This window comes from Pipistrellus hanaki (genome assembly GCF_964339955.1).
Source record: "Pipistrellus hanaki genome assembly, chromosome: 17".
Lineage (NCBI taxonomy): Eukaryota > Metazoa > Chordata > Mammalia > Chiroptera > Vespertilionidae > Pipistrellus > Pipistrellus hanaki.
The window spans coordinates 12,029,094-12,049,415 of record NC_140519.1 but is presented as its reverse complement, the minus strand read 5'-3'; positions in this window follow the sequence as shown (position 1 = coordinate 12,049,415).

Sequence of the window (20,322 nt, the reverse complement as noted above, 5' to 3'; positions counted from 1 at the left end):
CCACGCAACAATGTCATATCCTCATCAGCCAAGAATGAAGATCATAACTCTTAAAATGGTTATGGCAATCGTCTTTTACTCTAAAGTAGGGGTGTCGAACTCAATCAGAGAAGGGGCCAAAATCTAAAATCCAGCCTAAATCGTGGGCCGAATGGTTTACTGAACAGTCATAAACTGACAATGTCATAAACTGACAGCGGAGTGCAGTGATGACAGCGCGGTGCGGGCCACATTGCAAGGCCTGGCGGGCTGGATTTGGCCCGCGGGCCTTGTGTTTGACATATGTGCTCTAAAGAGTAAGTCAGCCCCAGTATAATTGAAGAAAATTAGTTCTCATGGATTTCTGATGTTTCCAATAGAAGCCCGTGACTATGTGAAGGTTGCTGTGGGTGAACAGAACTTTGTACCAAAGGAGACACTTGTGAGACTATAATTGATTGACAAGGGTAGGAGGAATTTGTTTCAGGAAATCATTATTTTTGCTGTTTCTTTTTTGGAAATATACTTACTAAATGCCACTATATTATATTGCCCGTGTTAGTTAGCGTCAACTCTGAAAACTGTATTCCACCCACCCCCATCCATCCCTTGACTAGAATATGCCACCACTCATGTTCCTTGGTCCCTGATTCCAGGTAAGGACAATCCTCTGGAAGAAGCGATTGAGGCCTGCGTCTTATCAGATCCCAGAAGGAAGATGGCGAGGAGGGTATTCTTGAAAGAGTGATTTTGGAATAAAGTGATAAGAGAAACATTGTCATACATTTCCGCCCAGTTCTTTCACGTTCTTTGAGTCTGGGACATCGGGTTATTCAGAACAAAGACAAAGCCCCTCGCCTCCAGTGGATGCACCCGCAGCATCCCTGGGCTCAGGAGCAGGAACAGCGGACTCTGTCCAACCCCAACCCTGGGCGCTTCGTCAGGGTTCCGAGAGGCCCCAGAGCCCCTTTGCCAGGATTTGGAAACCCAGGTCCTCTTGCTTCGTTCTTTCGTTAACTCTCCTCTTCATTTCCCAATGCCCCTGATGCTGTCTTTATTATCTACTCACAGCACATCATGTTTCCTAAGAGCCCAGTGCTATTGGTAATAGCAAAACAAATGAGAGAAATGCTCTCTAAAATTCCCAGTGGTCAGATGTGGATGGTCTGGCTATGTATTGCAGAAGGTATAGTGGGTGTTTATTTAGGTGTGTGTGTGTGTGTGTGTGTGTGTGTGTGTGTGTGTTTCTCTTCTTCCCCTCTTGGCCCCAAGAAAATAATTGAAGACCATAAAAGAGGGAAAATGGCGCTAGTGAATATTCCCCTCCTTTGCAGTATGTCTGTCATCTTCCTACGGGTCCAGGCCTGAGACCAGTTGCGTTCATACTTGAGAAACACGGACGTCAGGTGCGGACCCAGCACCACCCATTCCCGTGTGAGGGCTCTCCCCTTGCTGGCGCCCCGGTTGCAGTAAGTGGTGTGGTCAAGCCTTCGATAGAAACTGCGGCCTTTCCCTTTCTCCTGCTTAAAGTTTCCGTGTCTTCTTTTCCCTGAATCTCACCCAATTTTACCTAATTCCAGGCTCCTGGGTGCCTTTGCCTCCTTTCCTGTTTGCTTACTCAGACTTCTTATTGCCTGGTGCTGCTTCCCAATTAGAACTATGTCTTACGTGCAGCAGCTGCTGTCCAGGCTGGGATTTTCCTTTTTAAGAAAAAAAAAAAAGAAAAAAAAAAAAAATATATATATATATATATATATATATATATATATATATATATATATATATATTATTGCTTTCAGAGACAAAGAGAGAGGGAGAGAGAGATAGAAACATCAATGATAAGAGGGAATCACTGATCAACTGCCTCCTGTACACTCACTATTGAGGATCAAGCCCAGGCATGTGCCCTGACAGGGAATTGAACCACAACCTCTTTGTTCATAGGTCAGAGCTCAACTACTGAGCCACACCAGCTGGGCAGGCCAGCATCTTCCTGCCACCCATCCCCTGATTGCTTCAGCTTCTCTATTTGCCACAATTCCCTCACATGCCACATGTGGATTCAGCATTACCCCTTCCCCTACATCGGGACCCAACCCTAGTTGCCTCCTCTTTTCATTCAGGTCAGCCTCATCTGACTGTCCAGCCTTCCCTGTGAATTCTGGTGTTCTGATTATGGGAAAGAAGAGAAAATATGGGCAGAGGGTTGAGAGACAGGGAGGGTGAGGACCCTGAACTTAGGGGATGTCTCTGCTCTGGACCCGTCCTGGACAGACTCCATTCCTCACACGTGGAGAAGGGACCGTGAAATCTTGATTAATGCAAAGCTCGGTATCTCCCTGCTCCCAGGGAGGGACCGTGGCCATTGTTCTGACTTTATGCACATGCTAGGAGCTCTACTGCAAGCCTCTCTCTTGTTAACTCCTGGATTTGCCTTTCTTCTTCCCCTGCTGTAAACTTTTGTTCCTCTCCAAAACAGAGCAACATTTTTTTCCCCCTGATGAGCAAAGCACACTCAATAATTTCTCACTTAGTGATGATTCATTAATCATGGAAAAGCATATGAGCAGCAGTAAAAGCAACTCCTTTAATATAGTTTAATTTAACAAACATTTATGGAGTGTTTAATGTGCAGAACAAAGTGCTAAGCACGAGACCCCAAGAGACCCGGTTTTGATGATATGCAAATTATTTTTTTTTCATTGGGATAAGTGTTTAATAAACTTTTCTGAATCAAATATAATTGGTGTAGGCTCTGTTATGGTTTAAAGTCCAGATAATAAGTTCAGTCATACTATTTAGTAATAAACATAAAGACACATACTTGTTTCCATAGGGAATTACTAAGTTTTATTTAGGTGTCGTATCTACAGCTCATATTCTCAAGCAAGGAGTGCCAAATCAAGAACTAACCTCTGCAAAATACCCCTGGTTATGTCTTCCTTCTGTACTCTGTGTCTTTGTTCTAACACAAAGCTAGACTCAGGGAAATGCTAACAGTAGGGATAATGTTTGCGCAAAACTAGACTATGGTGTGAAATAGTCATTTTAATTTAATTATATCATAGGTTATAGAATCATGGAACATTAGAACAGACAATGATCTAGGGATCAAGTTCATTTCTATCATTTTATACGTAAGGAGACTCCTATTCAGAGAGATGTGATTTGTCAAAGATTGCTCAACTAGCTATAATTAAGAAACGAGTATTTTATTTAAGCTGGAAATGTGGGGTATGTCTCTTTGAATAAGAAACAGCATTTGTTGTCATGCCATTGAGAAGTGGGTAGATTGCAAGCATGGTTTGCTTTGAGGATATCAATGGTTTAACTTTCTCTCTCAAAACTGATCAGGTATAACCCAATTTTACACTTTTGGAATGGGGGAAAAGGTTGGATATATTAATCAGGATATTGGTTGCTATATTAGATCTTATTACAATCATTGAATAGTCCCCTGTCCACAAACCATCGGCTCCACACATAATGCAGACATACCCTCTAATAATTAGCAAATCCAACTTTTTACATTGTCTCTTCATCCCTGTTGTTGTCACTGTACAACTCCAGGCAAACAAACAGCAGAAAAAAATTCTAATAAAAAAATGTTCAGGAGCCCCTTTTGTTAATAGTCATTCAATTATTTGATAAAGTTAATGTTATATTACCACAAATATTAATGAATAGTGAAGTAATGGGTAACTTGCTTAGACCATTCCTGCATACATAAAAAGTGCTATATTCCTTTGAATAAACAAAACTATAAGTTTTCCAATGTTTATCCTTTCGCATGTAATTATTTTTGTGTCTACGCATTATAAAAAAAATAGTCATTGTGATTCAATGCACTGCACTACATACTCATGAAGTTCTTTTTAGAATGACTTAGCAAATAAATGACTACAGATATACATAAGTGCATACACACATCATAAACAAACAGACCTCTGACCCAAGTTAACACCATTCAGCCACTTCTAGTCTTTACTGCTCATATTTCATTCTACTTCCCTGAGGTAGATATTATTATTTAAATGATTACGTAATTAACCCAATCCTATCTAATAAAAGGATAACATGAAAATAGACCAAATGGCGGAACAACCAAACAACTGGTCATTATGACGCATGCAGACCACCAGAGGGCATGCGCAGAACACGGTGGGTGTGGGCAACAGGCAGCAGAGCACGGAACATGGTGGGCATTGGCCATAGCAGGATGGTGGAGCAGGTGAGCAGAGGCACCAGACCAAGGAGGGGCATCGGTCACTGTCATTGGGCGAGCCTCTGGTGGTTACTGACAATTCTTTGCACCCATGCACCGTGGTCCTGTCTGGTGCTCGCACCTGCTGCCAGCACCCGGCACTGGTCCCCACTGCTCAGTGCCACCAGCAGATATGAGCAGCAGCTGCCAGCCCCAATCTCCCCTGAGGGCTTCTCCACCTTTCCCTGCTCCTTAGGGGCAACCGGGGCAGCAGCTGTAACTGCCACTTGCACCCGCTGCTAGCACTGGCCTCAATCACTCTGCGCCATCAGCAGGTGTGAGTGGGGTGCAGTGGCGGTGGGAGGGGTTGGGTGGGGCCACAGAGGATGGTCTGAGACCTGCCCCTGTGCCCACCGCAGCCTCACAGCCCATAGTTCCTTTCAAGGTGCACACATTTGTGCACTGGGCCACTAGTATAATATGAAAGTGGAAGTTTTGTCAGATAGTATGGGTTTTAGTCCAGCTCTGCTTCTTACTGATTTATTAAACCTAGGATCTAAACACATGCCTGGTGAGTAACAAACTCTTGCAGTTGTCAGATTTGCAGATACCAAGCTGCTTCTTTCCATTCATACCTTGTATATTTCAGGCTGGAGCATGCTAACACTTGCTAACACAAACACACTCACACATACACACACTCTCACAGACACATACACACACACATACTCTCTATCTCTCTCTTGCACACACACATACACTCACACACACACTCACACATACACACATTTTCACACTCACATACGCACACTTGCACACACAGACACACACTCACACATACACACACATTCTCTCACACACATATACACACACATACTCACACTCACATTTTCACACTCACGTACACACACTTGCGCACACACACACATTCACACACACACACACACACACACCAAAAGATAAATAAAGCACACTGTCCTCTAGCACCAATTTCACTCAAACATTTATGAGAAAAAGTTAAAGAATTTTACAAGTAAAAAAATTTGCAGTATTTTAAAAATCAAAAGAAGCATCAATAAGTCATGGCTTTTACCCAGTTGGGGGTTCCCTACCAGATTATAGACTGTCAATTCCTTGAGCTCCTGATTTCCGGTTCCCTTCCTTTCTCTTTTATCATGGCCATCACCACTCCATAGAAATTCTTTAAGTTGGAAAGCATTCTGAAATCTTCTGTCTCCGAGAGACTATGCTACAGTATCTCATTTTCATTGCTGTCTCTTAGTTCCCTCACTCACTCATTGAGAACTCCAGGTCTGGAAATCTCTTCTTTTACCTATTAGCCTCCTTTCTCTGCTGCCTATGGCTTAGGTGAATTTTCTCTCCCAGTAGACATTGTCAATAAACCAGTCCTGTTCTATTATCTGTGACTCTCTCCGTGACCTTCACTGTCTCTCCATCGCCCCAAACTCCACACTCCACCACCAGCACCGAAAGCACTGGCTGTTCCCTGAATGTGCCCTGCTGTTACGGGTCTTTGTTCCTTTGCTTGTGCCTCTTTCTACTTGTCGTACAAAGACACATTAAATTTTAAAGTTTTTCTGGGAAAGTCTCTATAAAAACTTCCACGATCGCCCCCTCGATGAAATGTTCTTCACTCACTGGGTGTCCCACCGCGTCCCGTGTCCGTTACAGCAGAGCACACACCATACCTGTTTTCCCTTATTTGGTTTCTATATGAGCCTTCCTTCCATGGCTGCTTAGCGAGCTTAGCATCGGTGTAGCGCCTCACGTGTAGTAAGCAGTCAATGAATATTTATTGGATGAAATGGAAATTTTTATTTCCCCCAAAGTAAGGCATATGCCACTGTCACCCACTTCCCCTGCTTCTTCATCTGGCTGCTCAGAAGTACTGGGTCAAGGGTGAGAACCAAGTTATTAGCTGTCTGAACCCTCACTGTTGGTGTACTTGAATTGTTTATTTTCTTCTATCTAGAGTTTTACATTATTAACTTTAGATTATGTGATTTTAAAAAATAAGTGTGTGTGTGTGTGTGTGTGTGTGTGTGTAGAAAGAGATGAGTAAATAGGTATTTTCAATAAATTTAAGAAAATAACAATATCTCTATTGGCACTTTTTGGCACTTATAAATGCTCCAGATAATCAAATTTTTCAACTTGCTGTAAAAAATGAGATTACCATTTTATATGCAAGAAAATTTGTCACACGAAAAAAAGAATATGCCAGCACCAAGAGAACAAATTTTCCACTTTCTGAAATTTATGTTTAAAATCAGTGCACAGGAATGTGAATATCTTGAATAAATTTAACATTTCATTTTATAAACTTTAAATAATATTCTTGACCCAAACATTACCTAGGACCCCTCTCCTGCAAATATATAGTCAAGCATTTAACCCAAATACATAAATATAACTTAGCTAAACACTAACGCCCAAGATCTGTGAAAATTGTAGAGGAAAACATGGAGATATACACATTCATGATCACATAGAAAAAGAATAACTAGGAAAACACATACCAAACCACTCACAGAAGTCCTACAGTTTGGTAAATGTTTATGTTATCCTTTTCACATCCATGAAGCATACTTTTGGAAATATCCCCTTTAAAATTTACTTGGGAAAAAAAAAAAAACAACACACGGAATTTCTACTTTTCAGACCAATATTATTTGCTACATAGGAAACTTAAACATTCAATGTAAATATTTTAAGAAACAGAAAGTAACCAAAATTGACTCAAAAGATATAGATGTACCAAATAAAACAATGATCATGGAAGGAATTTGTTTTGTTAAATAAGAGCCTTGCCTGTAAAAGCACCAAATAATTTCATGGATAAATGTTTTTAAACCTTCAAAGAACAGATAATTCCAATTCAATTTAATTGTTTCACGCACAGAAAATAAAGAAAGCATTTCAATTCTTTATAAAAACTCAAGTCTGACAAAGACACCACAAAAAAGAAAATAATAAATCATCTCACTGATGAATATTAATGCAAAACAGTAATAAAATCCAGAAAATAAAATCCAGCATTATATTCAAAGAATGTCACGACCAAGTGGGTTTATTTCAGGAATGTAAGAATGTTTAACAATATGAAGTCTCCTGGTTCAATTGACTATAAGTTAAATACAAGAAGTTCTTTATAAAATAGGAAGAGAATACTTCTTTCAATAAAATTATATACATTTCTCAAACCAGTTGTTAGCATTATTCTTTTAAAAAAATATATATATTTTATTGATTTTTTACAGAGAAGAAGGGAGAAGGATAGATAGAGAGTTAGAAAGATCAATGAGAAACATTGATCATTTGCCTCCTGCACGCCCCCTACTGGGGATTGAGCCCAAAACCAATGTACATGCCTTTGACCTGAATGGAACCCAGGACCTTTTAGTCCACAGGCTAACAGTCTATTCACTGAGCCAAACCGGTTAGGGCTGTTAGTATTATTCTTGGTAATGAAATACTCCAGGTATCTCCACTGAAATCAGGAATAAAACAGGTATGCCTCGTTGTCCCATTATCATTTAATAGTTTTCTGGAAATGTTATATGTAATTAAATTACACAAAGGTTTGAATAATAATTACAAACATTTGGAGAAAAGCGGAAATTTTATTACTATTTATAGATCATATGATTATATATTTTAAAAATCCAAGACAATCAATAGGAAAAAGTGTTTTTAGAAAGAATAGAAATATCTAATACTATGACTAGTCAAAAAATATGTAAAATGGCTTTGATAAAACTATAAGCAAGAGAATGGTTTGGTAAAACTATCCCAAATATAATTGCAAATAATAAAAAAAACGAATAATGAGCCAACTACCCAGAATAAAGGTAGCAAGAAATATATAGTTCCTAAATTAAAAATGAGGTTGGAATAAATGGGTGCACATACCTTATTCTGGATAACACATACAGGATTATAACTATGATAAATTATTCTAATTAACTTATACATTCATTGTCATTCCAATTTCAATCCAATAAAATAATTCTGAAGTTCACCTAGAGTAATAAATATGGGAATAGGCAATATAGTTTTCTATCCTTCAAATTTCCACCTTTAATAATATGATGGAAAATAATGTTAACTGAGTAACAGAATATGCCTAAGATTTCACTGGCTTAATAGGATAGGAATTTATGTGTTATTTACATTGCAGTCAGGGGAGGGCTTCTTGGATGTGCCCCTTTGTGGCCATTCATGGATCAGGCTCCTGACTTCTATTTGCCCATAAACATGCATCACCCCGGAGCAGATCTCAAAGATATAGTCTCACCTATTTGTGGAGCTAAAAAATAAAATCTAGCTGTGCACACTGGAAGAAAAAGAAATATACTTTGATAAAAGAGAGCAATCTGGTAACACAGTCAAAAAAAAAAAAGCTGCAAATTCTAAAATATATGATATCCCCCAAAATGTGTACACACACTTTGAATAAATATAAAGGCAGTGTTTATTAAAATACATTTCATTTTCAAAATTGAGCTACCAGCTGTTACAGTGGATGTCTATTTTGAGGTACACCCTGAATATAATGTGTATCACTGTCTCTGTCTTAAATAAAAAAAATAACAATACAAATTAACTAAGGGGTTAAAAAAATCAATGCTTTTTCAAGTATAGATGTTCTCCTTGCAGACTGACTCACACTCTCTTGCAGAGAGAAGCAGACTGCTTTTAGCCAGAGGGTGTGTAGGAACAAGCCTTAGCTCCATTCCCGGCTGAGCTAACCAGAGGAGCTCAGGGGGTGGATTTCTGGTAGTTCCCAGTGCTTCCTACTGTTTAGGAAACAAAACTTCACTGAAAGCTCTCTGGGCTCAGTGCTTGCTCCTACATCTGGAACGGCGAGTGAACACAGCAGATGGAGCTCAATCTGGCGAGTGTCTGGCGCTGAAGACATCTTGAGAACATGGGTGGGTGTCTTTCAACAATTGTTCCAGTCTGTGAACACTGATGTTATGTTGTCTAAACTTTCAGCTTGGGGGTGTAGGAGGATGCTTTCTAAACAGATATTCTTCATAGCGTATTTCCGCCCCGCCCTGAGAATCAGTTGCAATGACATATGTAAAATTACTGTTTTGTACAACACTGTATGCAAAAGTTGGGAGATCTTTATTCTTTCCTCCAATATAAATTGAGCCCCTTACTGCACCCAGATACTGCTCAAGGCACTGGGGATGGTGGCATTGATGAAAACAGACACACTCCCTGCTCTCCAAGAGCTTCTGGTTGGGGTGGATGACGAGCAGGGCGCAGGAAATCCTATATAATAAAAGCCCAGCGACTGAACGGCAGAACAACCAGAACGACTGGTGGACCAGTCACTATGACACATACTGACCACCAGGAGGCAGATGCTCAACACAGGAGCTGCTGCCTGGTGGTCAGTGTGCTCCCACAGTGGGAGCATTGCTCGGCTGACCAGGATGAGAGGTGCTCCCACAGCGGGGAGCAGCTGCTCAGAGGGCGGATCCATACCTGCTCAGCTGACCTGGATGAGCACAGTAGGCCAATCTCCGTAGGCCATATCCCCCACCATTGCATGAACGCCATGCACCGGGCCTCTAATAAACAAATAAGCAAGTAGATAAGATGATTTCAGATAGCTGTGAGTGACCTTAAACATGCTGATGAGCTAGGGATGGAAGGGGGCAGGTGTGACTCTATTAGCTAGGCATCAAGATATCCTTGAGAAGGCAACACCTGGGTGACTCCTGGGTGAAGAGAGGAAGTCAAAGAACACTCAATAAATGCTTACCCGATGAGCGTGTTTACCTATTTTTTTGGTTCATCTTGAAATGCATTTTGCACCATGAAGTCAAAAGCAAAAATGATTTCAATGGCTAAAATAAGTCCAGATTCATAAACAAAGGATTTTTTGTGCTCTAAATCAAGTTATTTGTTTGGCCATTATGCTGAATGACAGCTCAGTCTGTCAGCTTTTTAACAGAACTAGACATTTTAACACAAAGTAGACCTTTAGCGTAAATGTAGTACTCAGAATTAGCCACAGATCTTAATGCGTGGCCTCTCATTCTGGCCACTGTCCCCAAATCGCTGATGGCATCAGTACCTGCCCTGCTGCCTTCCTTTCCAACACTGTCATTGTCGTCATTCCTGGTGACTTCATGTAGTTCACCCCTCCATAAAAACATTTAAATAACAATTCCTATTTCCTCCTCTACAAATTTGGACTAACAATTCCTTCCTAGTCACTCAGGACTGATGTAAGAATATTTGTCAATGATTTATGTGAACATATGATGCCATCAGAAAGCAGCATTTTATTATTTTTCTAGGTTTGTAGAAACTTTTCATGCTCTTGTGCTGTAATTTATTAAACGGGCATGTTGTTGACATTCCTCACTGTTTCCTTCATTGAAAAAAAAAAATAGCACTTTGGGTTAATGACATGCATATCAAAGCATTAAGTGAAAATCCATTTCTTAGAATTCCTTAAGATGTAGTGTGTGAGTGAATAGGCATGGTAATTCTCAGAAGAGTTTTGTCTCCTCAGTTGATGTCATCACTTTGGCTAACTCTGTCTTCCATGGAAGCGTTTTAGAAAATTTTGATGATTATCATCCTCTTCAGGGATATGAATTGGTGGGGTTGAAAGATCGCAGAACAAAGAATTAAAAAGAGCCTGTCTTTGTGTTAAGATTTCTCTGCTAGGGCTCTGGCCAGGTATCTCAGCTTGTTTGAGCATTGACCCCATATGTCAAGGTGGTGGGTTTGATCCCAGATCAGGGTACAGATAAGAATCAACCCATGGTGATAGACGGAGACTTGACTTGGCCTGTTGAACACACAACACAGTGTACAGATGATGTGTTGTCTAATGATGCACCTGAACCCTGTATAATTTTGTTAACCGGGGTCACCTCCATAAATTTAATAAAAAGAGAATCAACCAATGAATGCATAAATACATTGGACAATATATCAATGTGTGTTTTTTTCTCTCTTTCCTCCTGATCTTCTCTCTTCAAAATCAATCAATAAAAAAGAATTCTCTGAATTAAGCTGATCAAAGGGTACCCCAAGATTTTGTCCCATAAATAGCATACACAGCTTGATTTTAGAGATTGGACGCTCCACTAATTGAGTGGTAAGGATTTTGGCTACCCTCCTGGGGCTTTGTAAAGATGTTACCGGTTTAGTGTTTAATTTCCTGCACAGTCTACTTTGGTCAGGTTACTGTTGGTAAAAGTCTTTGTCTGAGTTAATGACAACTTCGTTAGGCAAAACAAAGTGAATTTCTCCATTCTACTCTCAATTATACCAGAAATCAATGCAATTTTCTATCCAAAGCTATTTTAAGAACCATTGGTGTGAGATTCTAGCACTGATAGGGTACATTTCACCCCAAATGAAGCCCTGTATGGATTTTTTTTTTTTTTTTTTTTTTTACTAAAACTCCTTATTTGCTAAGAGATGGGGCTGTGCTCATTTTCATACTTTCCAAGTGGGTGTCAGTTTTGGGCCTGTAAGCACAAATGCAGGCCAGTTCCTGGATGTGCTGTCGGTAAAGTATCCATGTGTCAACAGCCTTCTAGAATAGTGGTTCAGTTTCCCCAGAAGAAGCATTCTTTTAAGGGAGAAATTTATGTTGATGATTTTCAAATTATTGGAACTCCTCAGGCAGTTTTCCAGCTGGCCCATCCCTCACACTGCCTTAAGAAGAAGTGCCAATTTTGGAATTTTGGCAGATGCGAGCATGACCTGGTCAACTTCAAGAGGCAGCTCAGGGAGAGATTTCAGCATGCACATTTTAACACAATTACCAGTTTGCTTCTGGATAGAATCCAGCATTTTCTTTTTAATACATGAGGCTCAATATCTTTTTAAAATCACTTTCCCTTTATGCTGTATTCGTGAGAAACTGAGAGCCTTCTAAGTTAGGAAAAATCCAAAGCAAAAGTGTTCTTTGATTTATAAATCCTAAAAGTAATTTCTTTCATAGTCTGACATGCTTGTTTACTCTTAGATATTTGAATATATTTATTCAGGCTATTTATTGCACATGGATTTAGAATGTTAATAGTCAATGTTTAGAATCTTAAAGATATGGGGATTATTCTTGCAATATTTATAGCAAATGCGGAGTAAAGGTTAAATAGCTATTAATTGTAAAAATTGAATATTCATATTAAATGTTTCTATCTGTTAGGTGATCATTTTGTATTCTTAGTGGGATTAATTTATAGGCTCAGAGTAATGATAGTGGTTCTCTTGAAACTCTTGAGCAATGTATAAATACTGTTACAAAGCAATGAGGCATAGTCACATGCACGTACCCACACACGTGCTCACACACATGCATGACCGAATTTTCACAATGCACATCCAACCTCTGGGGATAGCACGTGTTTGTTACTAACCATGACAGAATGCAGGTGAGCTTGAAAAATTAAAAATTGCCGGGGAATAGCTTATTGGTGTCAAAGAAAAGGGAGACATAAATAACTTTAGAAAGTGTGACCATGAATAGATTATCTAACTTATCTAAGTCTTAGTTTCCACACCTGCTTGGAGGATAATAATATTCAACTTACAGGATAATTGTGAGTGTTAATTAAGCACAGTGCCTTGTACCTAATGACATTTAACAAATGGAAACACTGGTGAAACTCAGTATGGACTTTGGCACCCAGTTGTCCTGGTTGAATTCTGGCTCTATCGTTTACTAATTGTATGGCCACTGGGCAAATTAATGAACTTGACCTCATTTTCCATCAAGCGTTGGATGAAGAAATGAAATAAGGTATATAAAGTGTGCAGCCCAGATGTCAATAAATGTTGCTATTATGATTAATAAAAAATTACCAGTGTAAGGAATCCCCGACGGTAGGATGAGGTGGCACCAGCTGGTTCAGTGTCTTTCAATTTGCCTCCTATGGTGCTTGATTATTGGATGGACACTCTCTGCTTTGTTTGTTTGTGGGCATGTAAAATATATTGCTTTCCCACATGAATTTTCATTTGAAGAATGAGTTGTGTTGCTAAGAGAGACTTGAAAAACATCCACTTGGTCCAACTCGTTAATTTACAGAAGCAGGAATCGAAGCTCAAGAAGTTAATAATGAAGCAGTCAGGACTGGAATTCAGGTCAGCAGAATTTTGACTCCAAGTTATATGATATTAGCACAATGTCATTCTCCATTGCACATTAGTTTCCAGCTTAATGAAATGACTTCAGGAACTGAGACAACATCTGCAACGTTTTCTTCAACTATATGCTAATCAAAAAGATTTCCCCCTAAAATTTCTTTTAAATAATTACTTTAAAAATATGAAGGAAAAATAGTATTATTCATTTCCTAGTTTGGGCTCTCCAGAGAAACAAAATCAATAGGAAATGCATATCTGTTTCTATCTATCTATCATCTATCTATCATCTATCTATCTATCTATCTATCTATCTATCTATCTATCATCATCATCTATCTGTCTATTATCTATCTATCATTTATCTAGATTTTTTAAAAATATATTTTTATTGATTTTTTTTTTTTTTTTTTTTTTTTTTTTTTACAGAGAGGAAGAGAGAGGGATAGACAGTTAGAAACATCGATGAGAGAGAGTCATCGATCAGCTGCCTCTTGCACACTCCCTACTGGGGATATGCCCGCAACCAAGGTACATGTCCTTGACCAGAATTGAACCCGAGACCTTTCAGTCCGCAGGCCAATGCTCTATCCACTGAGCCAAACCGGTTTCAGCGATCTATCTAGATTTTTATAAGGAGTTGGCTCACCTGCTTATGAAAGCCAGGAAGTCCCAGGATCTACAATCAGCAGACTGATAACTCAGGGGAGCATAATTTCAGTTTGAGTGTGAGGGCCCTGAGAACCAGGAGAATAATGAGTGGTGTAAGTTTCAGTCCAAGTCCGAGTCTAATGGCCAGAGAAGAACAACCTGGAAGACTGTTAGGCAGGAGAGCAACTTCTCTCTTGCTCAGCCTTTTGTTCTGTTCAGGCCTTTGATGGATTAGATGGGGTCCACCCATGTTGGGGGGAGCAGTCTGTTTAACACAGTCTACTGATTCTACAATAGTGTTAATCTCATCCAGGAACACCCCATAAACACACTCATAATAATGTTTAACCTAACACCTGGGCTCCTCAGAACTCTGGGCACTAGGTAAAATACATTTTATTATTAATTCTGATATATGTTTTTAAGATGTGAATATATTCTCCAACATTATTCTTTTTTTTTTTAAATAAATTTTTATTGTTCATATTATTACAAGTGTTCCTTTCCCTCCCCTTCCCACCCCACCCTCTGCCCTTTCCCCACTCCCCATTGTCCTCATCCATAGGTGCACAGTTTATGTTCAGTCTCTTCCCACATTCCCCTCTCCCCTTTTCCCCAAGAATCATCAGTTCACTCCCCTTCCATACCTCTGATTCTATTATATTCAACAGTTAATATTGTTCATCAGATTTTTTTTTTAAATTTCCTTGGTTTTTAGATTCACTTGTCGATAGTTACGTATTTGTTGTTCATAATTTTTATCTTTATTTACTTTCTCTTCTGAAAGAACCCCCTTCAGCAATTCATATAATTCTGGTTTGGTGGTGATGAACTCCTTTAGCTTTTTTTTTTATTAGTGAAGCTCTTTATCTGACCTTCGATTCTGAGTGATAGCTTTGCTGGGTAGAGTATTTTTGGCTGTAGGTTCTTGCTATTCATCACCTTGAATATTTCTTGCCATTCCCGTCTGGCCTGCATGGTTTCTGTTGAGAAATCAGCTGACAATCGTATAGGTGCTCCTTTATAGGTAACCACCTGCTTAGCTCTTGCTGCTTTTAATATTCTCTCTTTGTCCTTTGCTCTTGGAATCTTAATTATGATTTGTCTTGGTGTGGTCCTCTTTGGATTCCTCTTATTTGGAGTTCTGTGTGCTTCCTGGACTTGTAAGTCCAATTCTTTCCCCAGGTGGGGGAAGTTTTCTGTCACTATTTCTTTCAGTATGTTTTCGATATCTTACTCTCTCTCATCTTCTGGGACCCCCATGATTCTGATGTTGGATCGTTTGAAGTTGTCCCAGAGGTTTCTTACATTATCTTCAATTTTCTGGTTTCTCTTGCCTTCTAGCTTCTGCAGAGGAGTGTCTTCTGGCTCTTTATGTTCCAAATCTTTGACTTGATTCTTGCGATCTTCTATTCTGTTTTTAGGACTCTGTATAATATTTTTTATTTCAGACAATGTATTCTTTATTTCTTGTTGATCCCTTATTATTTCTTGTTGATCCCTTTTCATATCCTCATAGGTCTCATTTATTTTATTGGCCTTTTCTAGGAGTCTCTTGAAAAACCTTATAAGTGTGGTTTTGAACTCTATATCCAGTCGCTTTTTGTCCTCCATTTCTTTCGTTTGTGATCTATTTGGTTTAGGCATTTTCGCAGGCAGCTTTCCTGATAGGGCGGGGTTTCAGGGTGGAGCCTACAGCCTCGGCTTCCGTCAGCCCCGCCCTATGCGACTCCTGAGACTCAGGGTCCTTCAGTACTTGTTGCAAGCACCTCTGAGAGAAAGGTGCCCTCGATTTTCGCCTGCTACCAAACAGTGTAGGCTCTCCCGCAATGGGCCCGAAACTGGGGTTCAGTTCAGTTGGAAGTGGAGTTGGAGATGGCGTTCAGAGCAGTCTGGAGCCTGTCTCCTTCCCGCCAGGGCAGTCCTACGGCACAGCCGACTGTCCCTTCTCTGCGCGCTGTGTGCGTGCCTCTGGGACCTCCTTTCGCCGCTTCCCCGGGTTCCGCCTTACAGCCTAGCTCCCTCTGGATGAGCCTGGGTCCCCAGGGTCTGGCCTAGAACGGGGGTTCAGAGCAGTTGGGGGCCCAGCACAGTCGGAGTGTTTATCTCCTTCCCGCTAGGGAACGCCAGCCAGGCACTCGGCCTCCCTCCTCTCCGGCTCCGTCCTCTCCGTGCGCGCCGCGTGTCTCCGTACCTTGGGCTTTTACAGCTCCTCCGCGCTTCCTTCTGGTTTTCTCCTTGTTTCTCGTTGTAGAATTTCCAGTCAGTTGACTTTCCTGTAGTTCTGGGTAATGTCCATTTTATATTTTAGTTGTATTTTGTTGAAATTGTTGCGTGCGGCTGCAGCTAGGTGCCTACCCGAGCAGCCATCTTGGATTCTCTATTCTCCAACATTATTCACTCATTCTCAATAAATATACATTTTCCTATCTACATGAACATTTAGTTTGTCATATATCTAAAATTAATTCTCTACATGCTTAATTTCCCCCCACATGTAACAAGAGAGCATTGTCTGAATTTTCCTCTTTTATGATAATTAATTGCTTAAGTAACTGGTCTATCAACTTGGTCAGAGGGTGGTTATTATTTTATTATATTTAGAATTATCCTTATGATGATATTATTTAATGGTTTTTGATAAAATTTCACCTAATTTTAACTAAGTCTTAAGTCTTTGGCTTTATTACTACTTAAGGCCATATTCTTCTAAACATTATAAAATACTTATTCTTAGATAAAAACAATGCATAAAGAATCACCTTTTTATATACTAATATTCTAAAGTAAAGAGACCAAGTAACTTAAATGAATTTATATTGAATACAGAAAAAAATATCATGAAAATTGAAAGAAATAATATAATAGCAAGGGTTTTCTGTGGCCATTCATATATATCACAACTGCGAATTAATCAGATCATCTGTCCACACTGTCCTACTCCTTAATATTATTATACTGTCTCTGGGCAGAGAGAGGGAAAAAGCAATATTTTCCTTCATCTATTCTGCAATATTTGACAGTTTATGGAATTATAAAAACAATTAGGAAACATGCCATTCAATTTTATATTGATGGTACTTGATAGCAGATTTAATCTCATGGTTGATATATTCTGACAACTATTTATTAAGATATATATTAAAATTTCCAAAAAAATTGAAACTTATCATGTTAACAGATGCATTTCTATCTTTAAAATACCAGTTTTAGTGACTGTCTAAATATTGAAATTGTTCATTAAAACTCCACTGAAGTTATGCTATGCTTCTACTTGAGCAAGTTATCATTAATTTCCACTTCACTAATCCAACATTTTTGATCGTTTGAACAGAACTTGGATGAGGATCCCAAAATTTTGTGAATAGCCAAAATTGTGCCATGATATAAACATTAAGATAATTAATGGAACAAACTTGAAATAATTTGGAAGCATTTTTTTTATATGTAATGATATGGCTTAGAAATATCATCAACAGGCTATTCCTTTATTGCCTTTCATCTTAAGCACTGTTAAACACCCTCCCTTTCTTGGACATGCATCTCTTCTAGAGTCTATGGCATTACATTGCTGCCTGGCAACATTAAAAATCTACTCTCGCCTCTCAGTGAAAATGCCTACAACCAAGCCTCAAGACCATCTGATTGCCTCTCCCCTCCACAGGTGATGGCTTTTGCAGTTTGACCACATAGTATGGCAGGTCCTGGAATAACATAATTTCCTTATAACATTGATGAAATGCCATATATCATATCTTGTATCCAGTGAGTAGGGTTCAATGATTACTTGTATCCCTGAGGTTTAGGGAACAAGTGGATGGTCCCTGACAGGAGAATTCTAAAAGGCAAGAGACTGTAGGTAGAATGCCTACTCTGCAGCAAAGACAAAGGGGAGAAAGAAAGCCTTGCAAGCAAACTGTACTCTCATAGTTGGAGAAACTATGTGTATGTTTTTCCCTTAAGTCAAGCAGACCCAAGTTTCCATATGATATATCCTGCACACAGGTTACTAAACTTAGAGGAAGGAGGAGTGGAAATTGGTGGAAGAAATATCAGTAACTTAAGAGATGCAGATGACCCCATCTTATGGGAATAAACTAGTAGTGATTCAGATAAACTTTGATGAAAATGAAAGAAGAAAATGTCAAAGCTGGACTGCATTTGAACATCAAAGAGGTGAAAATCATGACTACACAAGAAATACAAAACCTTACCATAGACAGTGAAGACACTGAAATTGTTAAAGATTTTGTTTAGCTTGGTTCTCTCGGCATTCAAATGGAGACTGCAATCAAGAACTCATGAGAAGTCTGAGGCTTAGAAGGGCAGCAATGGAAGAATTAGAAAATATCACCAAGAGCAAAGATGTGTCATTAGAGACCAAGTCTAAGACCATCCACACTCTATCTTCCCAATTACTATGCACTGATGTAGAAGATGGACAGTGAAGACGCCTGATAGATAAGCATTTAATTTATTTTAATACAGAATTGGAGGAGATATCTATAGATCCCTGAACTTCCAAGGAGCTGAATGGGTGAGTCCTAGAGCAAATTAAGGCTGAAATAATCCTGAAGGCCAAAACAACAAAACTGAAGCTGTCCTATTTCAGGAACATCCTGAGAATGTAGGATTTTTTTGGAAAAGACAACAATGTTGGGAAAAGAGAAGGCAGCAGGAAAAGAGGAAGACTAAATCTGAGATGGATTGTACTCATAAAGAAGCCATAGGCTGAGTCTATAGGAGCTGAGCAGGGCTGTTGAGGACAGGGCATTGTGAAGGTCACTCATTTATAGAGTCGCCAGGAGTCTGAGCTGATTCAATAGCACACAACACACACACACACACACACACACACAAGTAGACCTATGGGAGACAGATAATTCAAAGGAGGCCTTGAAAAGGATTTTGTCTACAGTGGGGGTGAAGTCAGCAGGTGGAGAAGAGACCACCAGAAGTCCCAGGAACTAAGATTTAAAGCTTAAACTGCTGGAAAAAGGAGAGTCATTGTTTGCATCATGGAAATTGCACTGGAGCTATCTAATGGGGTAATCTCTGAGAAACCCACTAAACATTACAGAGAGAGAGAGAGACAGAAAGAATGAGAGGAAAATGAAAAGTCTATGAATCTCAAAATACATTGATGACACATGATGACAGTTTCAAAGAGCCACATAAGCTTGGGCTAGGAAGTCATTTCCCTTTGTCCCTGTCTCCCAGGCCTTATCTTGGAGGGACTGGATGGTGGGGGATAGGTCTGCTTTTTGGTTTGTTACCATGTGGACAATCTACACAACATTTTTCCAACTTTTTTCATATCTCAAAAAGATCTTGCAAGAATAATAATTGCATGGTACTTTTTTTTTTTTTTTAAAGGATAGTTTGCAGAACTCAAAAAATCGCTGTGCAGTAATTGGGAATAATTCCAAAGGCAATATAAAAACACATTACTTACCCCTATATTTACAAGCACTAATATAGAAAAATATATTAAACCAAATCTTGGGGGACTTAAGTAATATTATGTGTCGTATACTCGATGTTTCAGTAAGTGTTTACAGATTTTTCTGTAGTCGACTTTGATTTTTTCCCTTGCACATTCTGAAGCTTGCTTGATTGTAAATGTGTATGTTAAATTGGGAATTTGATTCATGCTTAACAGGGAGGTTTTATTTTTGATGGCCTTCTTTTTACCTTTCAGGGCACTCAATATCCCTCTACTCTTAGACTACGTCACTTTACAAAGCCCGCTAACCTCAGGGTTGACAAGAGCTTTTATTTCTTCTTTACCGAGCACATATACCTTACATATTGGCATTTTAATGAGGTAACATACTGCTGTATTTTCAAGGGAGGGAAGGCAATTTCCTTTTCGGTGGGCGGTTTTCTTTTAAAGATCTGATTTACTTTTTTTTTTTTTTTTTTTTTTTTTTAAACTTGATTCAGTTTTGAAAAGAAATATGACTCAACCCTCTCATTTTATACATATGGAATGATTCCTGGAAAATTCAGAAGCAAATACAATTATTTCTAGCTTTCAACAAGAAAGATCTTTACTTCTTGGGCTGTCTTCTTTGAACAACAGTTGTAGTTCAGTTTTACTTTTTCGTTTCCCCTCTTTTAATTAAGAAGACATATCGTCCCAGTTGATATCAATTTTACTCCACAATTTGAACTGTGTAAGAATCATTAGGTTTAAGTGGAGTTGTCTGCTCAGTTTTCTATTGTTAAAGATATGAATGCTCTCAGACGGTGAGCAGGGAGTGTTCCTGGCAAAATATTCTCACAGGCAGTTAGCTGCACTGATGGCGATTTTGAAACTTAAAGCCCTGTAA